Source organism: Condylura cristata, unplaced genomic scaffold (genome assembly GCF_000260355.1).
Source record: "Condylura cristata isolate star-nosed mole 26May11 unplaced genomic scaffold, ConCri1.0 scaffold00028, whole genome shotgun sequence".
Taxonomy (NCBI): Eukaryota; Metazoa; Chordata; class Mammalia; order Eulipotyphla; family Talpidae; genus Condylura; species Condylura cristata.
The window spans coordinates 24,629,571-24,643,037 of record NW_004567129.1 but is presented as its reverse complement, the minus strand read 5'-3'; the positions used below and the strand labels follow the sequence as shown (position 1 = coordinate 24,643,037).

General features: G+C 54.2%; 1 protein-coding gene across 1 annotated transcript in view; it reads right to left on the bottom strand.

Moving 5' to 3' along the window:
• Positions 1 to 386, bottom strand: part of KIFC3 (kinesin family member C3) — a 31,992-nt gene extending 31,606 nt beyond the window's left edge. The window contains exon 1 of the mRNA XM_012730476.1: positions 343 to 386. The gene's annotated coding sequence lies outside the window, so the exon portion shown is untranslated. The remainder of the gene's footprint in view (positions 1 to 342) is intronic.
• Between the last annotated feature and the right edge of the window lie 13,081 nt (positions 387 to 13,467).

Here is a 13,467-nt window from a genome sequence, read left to right as displayed (position 1 = left end):
CACGCGGTTATTGGGTAGGTTCCAACTCTCCTGGGTCAAAGAAATCAAAGGGGGATCCCGAGGCTGATTCCCAGCCCCGGGGACAGGGCACCCCCTTGCCCTGCTGGGGGGAAAAGCTGTCTTAGGTTCTGTCCCTACTGCACGGTGCCGACCAGGCACCCCGCGGCGGCGGCGGCACGCAGTGCTGGGTCTGGAGAGCCCGGCCTCTCCGCACCCCCCAGCGGATCCGGGCAAGGGGAGGTCCCACAGACAGCTGGGGCCCGGACGCGGCGCCCCAAACCGCAGGGCCGGCATTTCCCCGAGCACCTCGTCCACTCCGACCCGCCCGGGGCCCCGACTCACCCGCCTGGCGGAGGCAGGATCCCGGCGTCGCCGCAGCCCCCGGGGCTAGGCCCGGCCCGGCCCGCCGGCGGGAGGGAGCTCCACGCCGCCGCCGCCGCCGCCGCCTCGGCCCGCCCCGCTCCCCCTCCCGCACACTTTCCACAGGAAATGATTAACTCGGGCCGCGGCGCGTTCCCATGGCAACCGCTGGAGCGGAGTGGGGGGCGGCGCGCGCGCGCGCTCACACGCTCTCACGCGCGCTCACACGCACACGCGGGGCCCCCACTCTGCAGCCTCCGGTGCTCCGGGTGCTCCACGTGCTCCCCTGCCCACTCGGCCTCCGAGGCCCCCCGCGCCCCCACACGTCGGTGCACAAGCGCGCACCCCCCCCCCCCGCTGGTGCACACGCCGCCATGCGTGCTCGGGCTGCGTGCAGGCCCCCTCCCCCACGCCGCGCACGCCTCACACGCGCTTGCTTGCACTCCCATTTTCCGCTCACACGAGCACATTCCCCGACCTCACACACACGCCTACACGCATTCGCACACACGTGCGCTTGCACTTCCCTCACACTCCACAAACCCTAAGAGGAAACTTTCACAGGCTCTGCCTAGTCCTCACACATTTCTTTTCCACAGAGCTCTCTTCCGTCACATGCTTCCACAAATCCTGGTCCCCGCTCTTGCACACACCCCACTGCGGCCCACCCCTACTGTCCAGCCCAGGGGCTTTCCGCCTGCTTCCCCACAAATGCTTGGCGGGTCTCCGCGTCCCTGTCACCAGCACATCGTCGTGGTCCGCGACATGTCCCCTCACATCTGACACACACTTTCCACAGCTCTCAAGCTGGTTAGCACACACATGCGCTTTCACACCTGGGCTCTGGCAGGAACACAGAGGCCAGGCTGCCTCCCCAGCCACCACACACCCAGCCTCCTGCAAATTCACATTTCCAGGACAGGGAAGCTGCTTGGGAATTTCTGAGGTAAAATATTCATTTACGCTCCAGCGAAGACACATTCAGAAGGCAGCCGCCCCGCTCCGGGGCAAAGAACAGCTCCCAGCCTAGCCTCACAAGGCTCTCCTCACAGATACCTCAGAAGAGGCCCTGGGGAGGCCGGGAGCCGGCCAGCCAAGGAGGGCCGGCTGACCCGAGGAGCCACTCTGTTCTTTGTCTCCCAAACAGAGGCGGCATTTTACTCCAGAGTCAACAGCACAGTTCCCCTCCAGGGTGCGGAAGGAGGAGAAGAAAGAAGCTCAGAAGCCAGCCCAGTGCAAGCCTGTGGGTCACCAGATACTCCAAGGAGGGCGGGCAGTTGGCCCCTTCCTGCTTGGCAAGGGCAGTCCAGGAGGCAAAGAGGGTACTGGAGGGCAGTGTGGCTCAGGAGGGTGCTGGCCTCTGCTGCCACCTGCTTTGGGGTGTCTCAGACAGACACACAGCCATGGTGCCAGACCAGGCCACTCATCATTGCCTGTGGAGGATAAATGTCACTCTCCTGGAACAGCTCCCTGGAGAGGTCGAGATTGCCAGCCAAGAAGCAGGATCACCCCACCCTATCCCCTCAGTCCCCCAAGACCATCATTTGGGACTGACCTACTAGACTCCCCCGCCAGCCCTCCCAATGGTGGTCAGAGTGAAAGTGGTGTCACAGCAACTATGGATGAGGGTGAAATTTCTCTAGGTTCCAGCCCAAGTATCGCCCTGCTTCTTGGCGGGAGGGCAGTGGAGTTTCTGTCTCTAAGACCTGGTGTAACACCGCAACCTTGTCTGGTTTGCACGCTGGTACATTGACATTAACTACAAGTTCCTTCCGGGAAAGCCAAAACCAGATTTTTAAATTAACAGTAGCATTTATTGTTCTTTTTTCTGATTACAAAAATAATAGCTGTTCATTGTAACCATAACCCCACCCACTAGAGATAAAAGCTGCCAACAGTTTTAGTGCAGCCTTTTATTTTTTTCCCCTACACACATAAAAGCGACCATTTATTCAAGCTAACACCATGCCCTGCACGGCACTAAACCCTTTATAAACATGCTCCCATTTAACCCTCAGTTCCCTGCGAGCTGGGCACCATTCTGTTCCCATTGGTGATAGAACAGTGATAAGAACCTTAGAGGTGTGTGTATGTAAGTTATAATTCTACTACATGTACAGAGGCATGGTGTGAGAGTTTACTAATCAAAGACCCAAAAAGAAAAAAAAAATCAAAATCAAAGAACAGGCAAAGAAGAAAGGAAATTGAAGTTTGGGGAGAGGCCTTTTCAGAATTCTAGCAAAAGTCTGTCTTGAAAGACAAAAACAAATTGCTTCATGGTTGCTGGAACTTAGTTTAAGAATGTACCACCTCACCAGGAACTACATACCAATGACTGCAAGGTCATTTCTATTCCAGAAACTTCACTGGTGGTTTGCTCTGGAGGCTGCCAGCGGGAAGGTAGAGGAAGAAAATGCCAGACTGTGTTTGATCTGATTCTCCTAGTAACCCAGAATAGAGTGCAGATAAGATTTACAAGACTTTCCAGTTTTAATGATTTAACTTGTGATTCGATCACCTCCAGGCCTTTGCAAGAGTCCCGTCTGCCCAGATGACCTCTCTCTTACTCCCACCTGCCTCTACCTGCCTTACCTGGACAACTCCTGCTCGTCCTTCAAGTCCTCCAGGTTTAGAGATCATTTTCCTCGACCCTCCCAGACAGTGCAATCGCTAGCTGCTCACTGCTGGGGCCTGTCAGCTACATGCTCCTCCCAGGCAGAACTTTTCCTGATTTAACACTGGAAAAGTCTCTGGAGTGCCTGGTATCACATGTTTTCATTGAGTAAATAAGCAGGCCATGTAAAATTCATAGGGGCGGGCAGGGTACACTTAGCACATCCAAATAGACTTTTTGGCCATATAAACGGATAATTCTTACCAAAAAGAAGGCCGAGATTACTCCCGTGTGCCGTAAGGAGCACCCTGCAGCTGTGAAGTGTACCTCCCTACACAGTTCTGGATACAACTTCTTGAAGTTAGAGAACATTCTGGAATTGCCTATTAAGTAATCCCCACACAATAAGCCGCTACCTTGAATCCACTTCTTCCAAAACCCTGAAATAGGGAGCCGGAGAGGCTCTGTGGAGGGGTCCCAGGGAGCTCGAGCCTAACTCCCAGCTGCAGGTTGGGTATCAGCCTCGGATGTGGGGGGGGGGGGGGCTGGCTCAAGGCTCAGCCCAGAGAACTCTCCGGAAGCCACCCTCCTCTGCGTGGAGTCTTGGAAGCCCCTGGGCTGGACTGGATGTTACTTTGCTGCCTGACTGTTAACTGAGCTCCTACAGGCACCAGATGCTCCATCCATCCTTTCTGGGGTGCCCCCCCTCCCCTCCCAGGCCAAGGGTGCCTTCTGTCTAAAAGCTATAAGCCTTCTATAAACAGGGGAAATAGTCCTCCATTTCTAAACGGAGAACAAACTTCTGCCATCCAAGGCAGCTCTCTCCCTAGGAAAATCACCTTGCTTCCAAGCCTATAGGCATGTGCCAGAACCATCCGACTCAGCCAGCTTCCCGCTCTCTGATAAGCGGAACCTAAGACGCTCTGCGGCCTGGAGAATTTGGCAGAAATACCCACCTCCTAGCATTCCTGGGAGGAAAGCAAACAGAGGATTTTTTTTTTTTTTTTTTTTTTTTTGCTTTTTACCACCACCACCATCCCCTTTCTCATATCCTGTATTATAAAAATGAGAGGAATGCAAACATTGAGATGTTAAGCAGCAGGTAATAAAAAGATTTAGCAAGAGTGGCCTGCAAGATAAGCCCCGCCCCAACCCTCTTTCCTGAGTCATCTCATCCCAGGGCCCGGGAAGGCCTGGGCTCCTTCACCCAAATCCAGCCCCTCCACTCTTTGCTCCCAAATCCACTTATGTCCTGATTCTGGGCTAAGAGCTGCATTATTCTTTTCCAGCTTCCCTTCCCTATTCATGTCTCCCTATCCGCTGCAAATTCTAGGTGACTTTTTTTTTTTTAACTTCAGTTTCTTTCTCTGCACAAATGTAGTGGAAACCAAAAGAGGACCCATCCCCCACACACACACACTTACACAGACCCGTCTCCCCATCATTAACTCACAGTCATTGACGTCGATTTTCTTTCTGGTATTTGAACAGACATGACTTTTCTATTAAGGGAAGACAGTACAGAGGATGGTTAAAACTGGGGGCGGGGTATCTGGTGATCCTGGGTTTGAACCATGCCTCAGTTTCCCTTTGACAACGGGGATGTTGCTAGTACCTAACCAACTGGTTGCTTAGCATCCAGCTTAGCATCTGACCTGCATTTGGCTTTCCAGAAAACTAATGCGTTTATAGTGGGAGGAAGAGAGAGGCTACAATTTTCTACTCTGCCTTTTCCCCTCTTAAATCATATAATAAGCATTTTCCAAGTTGTTTTTTCCACCTAATACCTTTTCTTTTCTGAACTGGAGGCCCCAGGCTGAGGGTGAGGCCCAGGTTCCATTCAGCACTGGGGTTCCAATGTCTGGGGGCACAACCGTACTCATTAAAAGTGATTGAGAAAAAAAGATGTTTTAAAGGGCTGCGTAATATTCTACAGAAAGCCTTCCAAGTGAGCCGACTGAAGCTGGGAGGCCTGTTCTGGAAGTAGCCATCTTTCACTTTCATAAACTGCTTGGCCTTCAACACCTGGGGGGTGTGGGGATGGGGTGGAGAGAGGCTGTTGAACCCCATAAAGTCTGCCTGAGTGGAGTCTGAGTATGGCTTTTTCTACTTTCTAAACATGCCGCCAGATTGCCATCAGGAGAACTGCACCAAATTTACACTTTACACAGTGTTGGCAGCAGTTTTGACGAGCATGACTTTTTGCGCTCATTTACAGTTTTTCTCTTGGATCTGAAATTCCGCACCCGGGCTGGCTCCCCTGTGAGACACGAGGCATATAAAAAGATGTCTGAGCGATGGCTGTCAAGAGAGGGGAGTGTCGGATTCCTGGGCTGTGTTTCAGTCTGCTGGGCTGGGCTGGGTGAGGCCAGGAGCACTGAAGCAGCCCTTCAGCCCCCAAGACCTTCTCAGGTGGATTCTGGAACATTCCAAACCCTGGAAGGGTCTAGCCCGACAATCGTTAGTACAACTGAGGTTACCCCTGCTCTGACACTTTCTAAGTCAATCACCTGCTGGAAAGAGCATCCTTCCAGAGACCCTGGCTTTAAAACAAATTTAATGTTTCTAGGGGGGACACTGGGGAGGTTTTGGTGGGGACAGGGCCTATCATGGCAGCAGCCAACTAAGGGAATCCATGTGCCCGAGGACCACAGCCTTGGTGCCTGACCACCTGCCGGCCTCCAGCACCATCACGCTGACCTGCCACAGCAGGTGTGGCAGTGGCTGCCGTGGCCTCTCCCCCCCTGCCCTGGTCCTCCTCCTCTGGGGGTGGCCCATGTTTGCAAACAACCACAGGAAGTTTTGACGCTGCCACTGATTAACCAGACTCCTACAGCTCTGACTGCTTAGTCATCACGGCAAGTCTCAACCTCCCGCCCGCCCTGCCGACAGAACCAGCTTTCAGGGGGCAGGGGAGAAGTCATGGGAGCTTGGCAGTTTCAGAGGCTCCCATCTGTCATTTTCAGGGGGGACGGGAGGAGACCTCTAACCATGCCAAACAACCAGGATATGCGGGGCCTGGAAGGCCAAGTGGGCACTTCATCCATTATGCTCACGCTCTCTGTTGAGAGAAGTACTGTGCTAAGCGTGGGACTATACACACGATTTTGCCTTTGATTTCCTATCAGCCTCAATTTTATCCATGCAGGAGATATAATTCCCATTCTACAGATGGCGGAGCTGAGCCACTGTAAGAATGGCCAGGAGGAGAGCCCCGCGTGAGCAGGGCAGTGACTTTGCCCATCGCTGTGTGACCACAGGCTGGTTTCTCCCCCTCTCTGGGTGAAAGACAAGGCTCGAGTGCTGACCATCCTGGCCCTCGAGCTTCAAGGGAGTAGGTGGGCAAGTTGGGAGGTGATTGTCATCTGTGATTCTGTTTGCTGAAGGTCTAGCACAAAAGAGGGGTTCCAGTGCAGGATCGGGGGTTCAGCCACCACCGTCTACAGTAGCTTCACAAATGAAAGGCCCTCCAGCAGCTGGAAGGTGGGGGAAGCTGGAGCAGGATGGCTAATGGATTTCTTTTGGGTTGATGCAATCTTCTAAAATTAGATTATGGTGATGGTTGCGCAAGTCTGTAAATATGCTGAAAACCATTGAATTGTATGTTTTAAACGGGTGAATTTTATGGCATGCTAATTATATCTCAATAAGGCTGTCTAAAGGAGAAAGGAAGGAGGGAGGGAAGGAGGAAGAAAATGAGGTAGGAAGGAAGAAAGGGAAGGAGGTGGAGGATTAGGAGTGGGGGGGGTGTCAGCGGGAAGAGGGGCCTGTGCAGAGGTGGGTTAGGGCCACCTCTAGGATTTGCTTCCTGGGTCCAGCACCACTCCCCCCTCCAAGCACCCGCACTCCAGGGCCTGGGGAAAGTGTATACTTTCCTGGAGGCTGAGGGAGACAAGAATCAAAGACAGGTTTGGGCCTGGAGGAGCTGGGGGTGGGGGCAGGAAAAAGGATGGAAAAAGCAGAGGGTGTCATGGAGATGACCTGAGTCCGAGGGAGGTATTGCCCAGATAGGGTGGACCTGGAAACAAAGAGCCGGATCCAGAAGCTTCCAGAAGCTTCCAGACGCTCTCGCTGTTGCTCAGAAACACGGCTACAATCTTACAAAGTGTGCATGTGAAATTCCTGCTGCTCTGAGGGCCCCGTAAACCAGTAGAGCCTGGCTCTGCTTGGCAGCGGTGGGAGACAGACGGATGCAAGCGTCCCAGAGGAAACGCAGCTCAGACTTGACCCTGAGCCAGATGCACGGGTGCAGGGGACTCAAGTGTGTGGCAGAATGGGCCAATGACAGACCCACGCGCTGCCACGCCTGCTGCTCCAGCAACTCACACTTGGAAGAGGAGACTCCCAGAGGGTCCCGGAGACATGGTCTGGGTGTGCGTGCGCAAAGGCAGACAGCCTGGCCAAACCCCCGCCATGCAGGCAGGCATATCCCTTCATGCCCGCCTCCCGGGGCAAATGGCACGGGGTGACCCAGCCACACAGGAACCAAGAAAGTACATCTTGCAGACTAGAGCTGCTTTCTGAGAATCCCAGCCCTGCGGTCAAGCCCGCATGTTGCCAAGTGCCGACTTGCCAATAATTAGGATTTTCTCGGCTCTGAAGCAAGCCTCCAGCCTGGCAGTCTGCTCGTGACCAGTAACTCCCAGCAGGCGGGCCCTGCAGAGCCAGGAGGGTCTGGTGCCCCTACGGTGCACTTCTTCAGAGGGAAGAGACCCTGGGACTCAGGACACTCAGGCAGCTGGAGGGCACAGCCTCAAGACAGACCTAAATACTCCCTGGCATAAAAGCTGCATCATGCCACACACAGGTGGCAGAGATTGGGGTGCATATGGCAGTGCCTGGCACTGCAGATTTGGCCTCAGGCAGGCTGGCTCCAGAGTCTGGGTCTCCAAGCACTCACCACGCCGCTTCTCCAGGGCATAGTCACTGGGGTCCTGTCACTGTGTGTCACTCCTCAAGGCTCTTCGTCACCTGCTGCAGCTGACTTGCCCAGGCTTCTCTCCCACTGACTCTGCCAAGGTAGCTTTTCCTGGCCTTGAGTCACCTTGCACACGTACCTCCCTGCCTTTGCACATGCAGTCCCCTCCACGATGACAATCCATCACCTTGCAGGCCCAATGACAATAGCACCGCCTCCAGGGGGCCTTCCTGGCACTGTCCAGTCAGAGCAGCCCCGGAACGACCTGTCCTTCCCTCACTGGGTACAAGGGATTGGAGTCTGCAGGGGACCTGTCTGTCTCCTCCACTACACCAGAGTCCCTGATTCAGGCTCCCACGCTGTGTGACCTTGGGTAAGGTATTAACATCTCTGATCCTCAATGATCTCATCAATGGAGACCATAATAATAATTATGATTACGATGGGAAATATTTATTGAGCACATACTACGTGGCAGCCTCTATGTATGCTTTATGTCAATGATCTTATTTACAGCACCCTAGGAGGCAACTATTAATATTACCGCATGGGATAGGTGAAGAAATGATTGCTGTTATTAGGGTAATCACCATTATTATCCTTGCTACTATTTTTCTTCTGCCACAAATCCCAAAAAATGCTCCAGATACTCAAATCCCGTCTGTTAAACTCAAGTGTGGATGAAAACGGAAGGGGACCTGGGTAGGAAAGGAACTCAGAAACAGATCTGTACATGCTCCAGAAAGCTCAGGCCTCACCCTATCATGTGGGGCGCTACCATCTTTGGAGCCCGACACTGGCAGAGTTAAGGTTGGGGACCCGAGTGGCCGGCTTGCCCTCTCCCATCAGTCCCGCCCTTGCCCCCAGACACAGACCCAAACCAGCAAGGCTCGAAGTCCTGGCGATCAGGCTTCCGGGTAGCAGCGAGGCTCTGGGGGTCACAGTGGGCCCGACCCTACGCACCTGTATAACAGACTAGCCTCAGGGTTGGTTTGGCCAGCTCAAGGCCACAGCACAGAATGCCCCATATGTACAAGCTCCAGTCACCCCAGTGTTCAATGAGTGCCCCTCCAAACTTTCCCCAGAAGCCCAGGGGCTGCTTGTGAGGTTCTCTGCCCAACACCCCACTGGCTGGACTGTGACACATCAGCATCTGACCTGACTATACAACTGCAATGCTCTGGACAACCAAAGCTGACACCTGAACCCCCTCTTAGGGAGGTTGGGGGTGCCCCGAGTGGGTGCTGTGCCTTTTGTCTGAAACTAGGCTCCAAAAGCGGACATGAGCCTGGACTCCTGAGCTACAGCCCACACAGGGCAGAGAAGTGGAGGTGTCTGCCGTCCCCACTGTGGCCAGCCTGGATTGTCCCACCGAGACATTGCCTGGGTTTGTGGTGGCACCCCTGTATCCCTGTGCCCCCTAGACGCCTTTCCTTGCCACTTCTCCTCCCAGGCATGCAGGCAGCGCTGGGCACCTGGATTCAGTCTGTGCTGAGCTCTGGTGGGGAGCCCCAGCCTCCACTTCTCCGCTGGACTCAGCTGGGTACCTCTGCAGAGCCTCTCCAGACTTCCACCTGGAGCCCTGTCCCTGTTCTCCCCGAAGGCTGCACAGCTCTGATATAAATTAGTGGACTCACACAGAAGAGGATGTTGTCAAACCCTCTTCCAGCCATTCAACCTGCTAATCATAGTCTTTTTTTTTTTTCTAAAGATTTATTTATGTATATAGAACTGGGGTACTGGCCAGAGGTGCAAGGTGGTGAGAGGATTCACCAGAGTCAGAGTGAGGAGCAGAACAGGCAGATGACGTACACTGCTAAGGGGAACAATGGTGAGACAGGAGAGGTCTGCTGTGCCATGCGGGGATCGAACTCACCCCAAAACAGCTGCGGCTGGCTTTGCAGGGCTGCACTTTAACCCACCGCACCACCAGGGAGGGCCTAATCATAGTCTTAACAAATAGCTCGCGTCACTGGGCAGGAGAGGGAGGGTGCCCTCCTGCCAGCTCCTCGAGACAGCGAGAAACCCAGGCCTAACAGATAGTGGCCAGCCAGGCGACGTGCCAGAACTAGGATTATCGAGGCCACTTCTCTCCACAGCCCGCTCTCCCCTGAGATGCGACCATGACGCCACTTGACCTGAGCCCAGAAACCATGGCAGGCCCGAGGAAGGAGGGACATGGAGTCATGTCTGCCCTCATGTTTGGGGAATCCCCCAGGCTGTGCCTCCGCGCCCCCAAGACCTCTAAAGCCTTCCAGGATCCCTGAACAGAAACTGGGCAGAAGACAGGGGCTGTGTCCGCCACGGGGAAACTCGGCTCAGAACTGCCAAGGCGAGTCACAGCTGATATTCCTCATCTACTGCGTTACAAAACCATCACGGCTGTGAGGTGACAGCCGCTGGCCCCGACTCTCTCGGAGGAATGTTGTTGCCAGACAGGTTTATGAGGCATTTCCGAGATGGGCTGCAGAAACCAGGCCTGGGCTCTTTCCACACCAGGCAGCACCCAGGAGGCCCCGGGGCAGCCACCACCCTTTCCCACAGTAGACCCACCCCAAACCCCAAAACCAGCCCCCCAAGAGTCAGTGACAGGAGCCAGCAACCCCCAACCAGGAAAGAGCTTGTGAAGACCAGCCGCCCACTCTCGGCCCGAGACCAGGACATGGTCCTCCGACGATGGCCGCAGCCATCACAGCTGACGCGAACCATTAATAAAGATAATTAGAAGAACGATAACTAATTTTAATGGCTGTCCTTTCCGCGGTGCTTTCTACAGCAACGCGTCCTTTTCTGCATTAAGACACGCGTGAGTTTTCTGTGGCTGCTGAAACAAATCACCGCCACCAGGATAGTTAAATGACAAGAACTTATCCCCTCTCGGTTCTGGACCCGCCGACCCCAATCCAAGTTGTCCAGAGCCACACTCTCTCCACCACGCTGGGGATGGCGCCTGTCTTGCCTCATTCAGCTTTTTGTGGTTGCTGCCAGCCCCTGGCCTATAGAGGGTCACCCCAACCTCTGTCTCTATCTCCATGGGGTGCTCCCCTGCCCCGTCTCTATACAAATCTCCTTCTTCTAAGGGTATCGGTCCACATTGGATTCATCGAAGGTGCCTTCATCTTAAATTGACTATATCTGCAAAGAGCCCGTTGCTAAGTAAACTCACAGTCACTGCTCTAAAAGCATTTGAATTTGTGGGAGATGCTGTTTCATCCAGGATGGTGCCTGTCACTCTCCCAGCAGCCCTGACACTGCTCTTATCACCACTGTACCGATCACAGAGCCTGGGGTGGGGGGAGGGGGGGTGACGCAGCTGGCCTGCGTTCACATGGTCGGCACTGGACCCCAGTTTCTGACCCAGTGCCCACACCTTATTGCCCTGACATCACCCTCATCACCATTTCCTCAGAGTTTCCCTGCAGGTCACAAAGCTCCTCCTGACGGCCAGCACGTCCGCTCTGTGCCACAAACCAAGGGGAACAGAGCCCCTGCTAACTAACCTGGCCCAGGTCACACAGGTAGGGAGGGGCAGGTCTTGTGACGCCAGTTCCACTGTGGGGGCTGGTGGGAACACCCTGAGACTTGCACCTGGCGTGATCCATGGCCCTGCTGTGCTCACTGATAACACCACTTGGGCTACACCTGTCAAGCTCATAAAAAGCACTGTAAATCTGGGGTTTAAACTCACCTCTCAGGCTTCAGCCCCTTGTCGCCTGCTCTCTGCCAGCAGCAAGGCCAGCTGTTGGAGCTGTGCCCAAGTGGAGAAAAACCAGGTGAAGGACCCACGAGGCCCTCACAGCTGAAGTGAGAAGTTGGTGTGACAGGAAGTGGGGGGGTGTGGGGGGAGGCTCCCTCCAGAGTCTCCTGTCCGAGTCAGAGCAAGACATGGACATGGCCGTGTGAGCCCCAGGACAAGGGAGCCCCAGACACAGGTCAGCGCTTTCTGTTAATCCTCACAAGGAGAAGGTGCTATTGGTACCCCCAAATTTTGAGGAGAAAACTGAGACTCAGGAGAGGGTCTCTCTCTGCTTCTGCCAAGCCAGGACTTGGCCCCAGGTTGGCCTGAGTCCAGAACCCAGTCTCTGTGGGAAAGGCATTTCGGGGGGACCAGAGGCTGCAAGGTGGACCCCTTGAGGCAAGCATCTTAGAGCATACAGGGGATTGTTGGGCCGGGAGGGGGTTGAAAGAGGGAGATCAGGACCAGGAAAGCTGGGCCAGCCAGTGCACTCTGGAGCCAGGGAGAGAGGGAGACTAGATGGGCACAGGCAGGGCACATGAGGCTGGAGGACTTCCGATTGACCCTCCACAACAGCCAGAACGTTCTTAAATGTAAAAGAGCCCATCTCACGCTCTGGCTTTTAAGCCTCAGCGTGGAACTCACGACAGAATCCAAACTCTTTCCTGGGACTCACGAGGCCCTGCAGGCTGGTCCTGATGACCCCCGTCAGCTCTGCTCAGCTCAACTCCACCACACAGCCTTCTTCCTGGCACCCCAGACATACCACCAGGGCAGAAATGGACAGAAAGAGACTGTTTTCTCAAATGCAGTGCCAACAAGACCTCATAGCCAGCCAGCAGGCATAGAAGACCATGGAGAGGCTGTTGAGAGCATAAGGGTTACTCATAAAGGTCAAGTGACAAGGGAAAAGTAGGCCCCGAGGTGTCCTGAACCCATTCATCCATCCATTCATCCATTCATTCATTCATTCATTCACTTTTCAGTCAAACACCTTCATGTGCAATGGGTAAGGAGAGATAGTCAGGAGGGGGCAGAGCTAAGGATGAGGACAGGGTAAAGGAGGTAGGGGCTATCTGGGACAGTTGTACCGCAAGCCAGGAGGCCTTCCTGGAGGAGGGCGATCCAATCCATTTGGAGGATGTTCCACCTCAGGCTGCAGCTCCCGGAAGCCAGGTGACCAGCCCTCACTGCTTTAGTACAGCCAGAGGCGCAGCCAAGACCAGGAAGGTTCCTTAGTCCACAGCCTGCTCCAGCCCATAAGAGATGAATCAGGGAGCAGGAATTTTTAGACTCAAAGATGAACTTTCACCCCTAATCCTCTGCATACATTACCTTACAGTCTCTCCAATGCTTTGAAAGCTAATTGCTCCTGGTTCATGGAACCCCAAGGAAAGAGCAAGGGTCAGTAACTTATCTCTAGAGGTGCAGTGGGTTGGGGGCCTGAGGGGTGGTGGCTGGGAACCTTGACCACAACTGATGTCAAAGTTGCAGAGGTTGAAAGGAGCAACACTTGTAAATAAAACACCAAGAGAAAGTCCCAGGGCACAATGGCCCAGTGATTAGCAACCTGTGCTCTGGGCTTACAGTCCAGGCTCAGCTCCCACTTACTCACTGACCTCAGGCAAGCCCTTAACCTTTGTAAGCAAAACAAAAATAATCGCATCACATTGTGGGTTATCAAAGCCATGAATGAACAAGTGTATGTGATGAGCTCCACCTGGTGCACAGTAGGTGCTCAACCAAGGCAACCTGTATTTGCACACAGTAGGTGCTCAACCAAGGCAACCTGTAGTTGCACACAGTAGGTGCTCAACTAAGGCAACCTGTATTTGCACA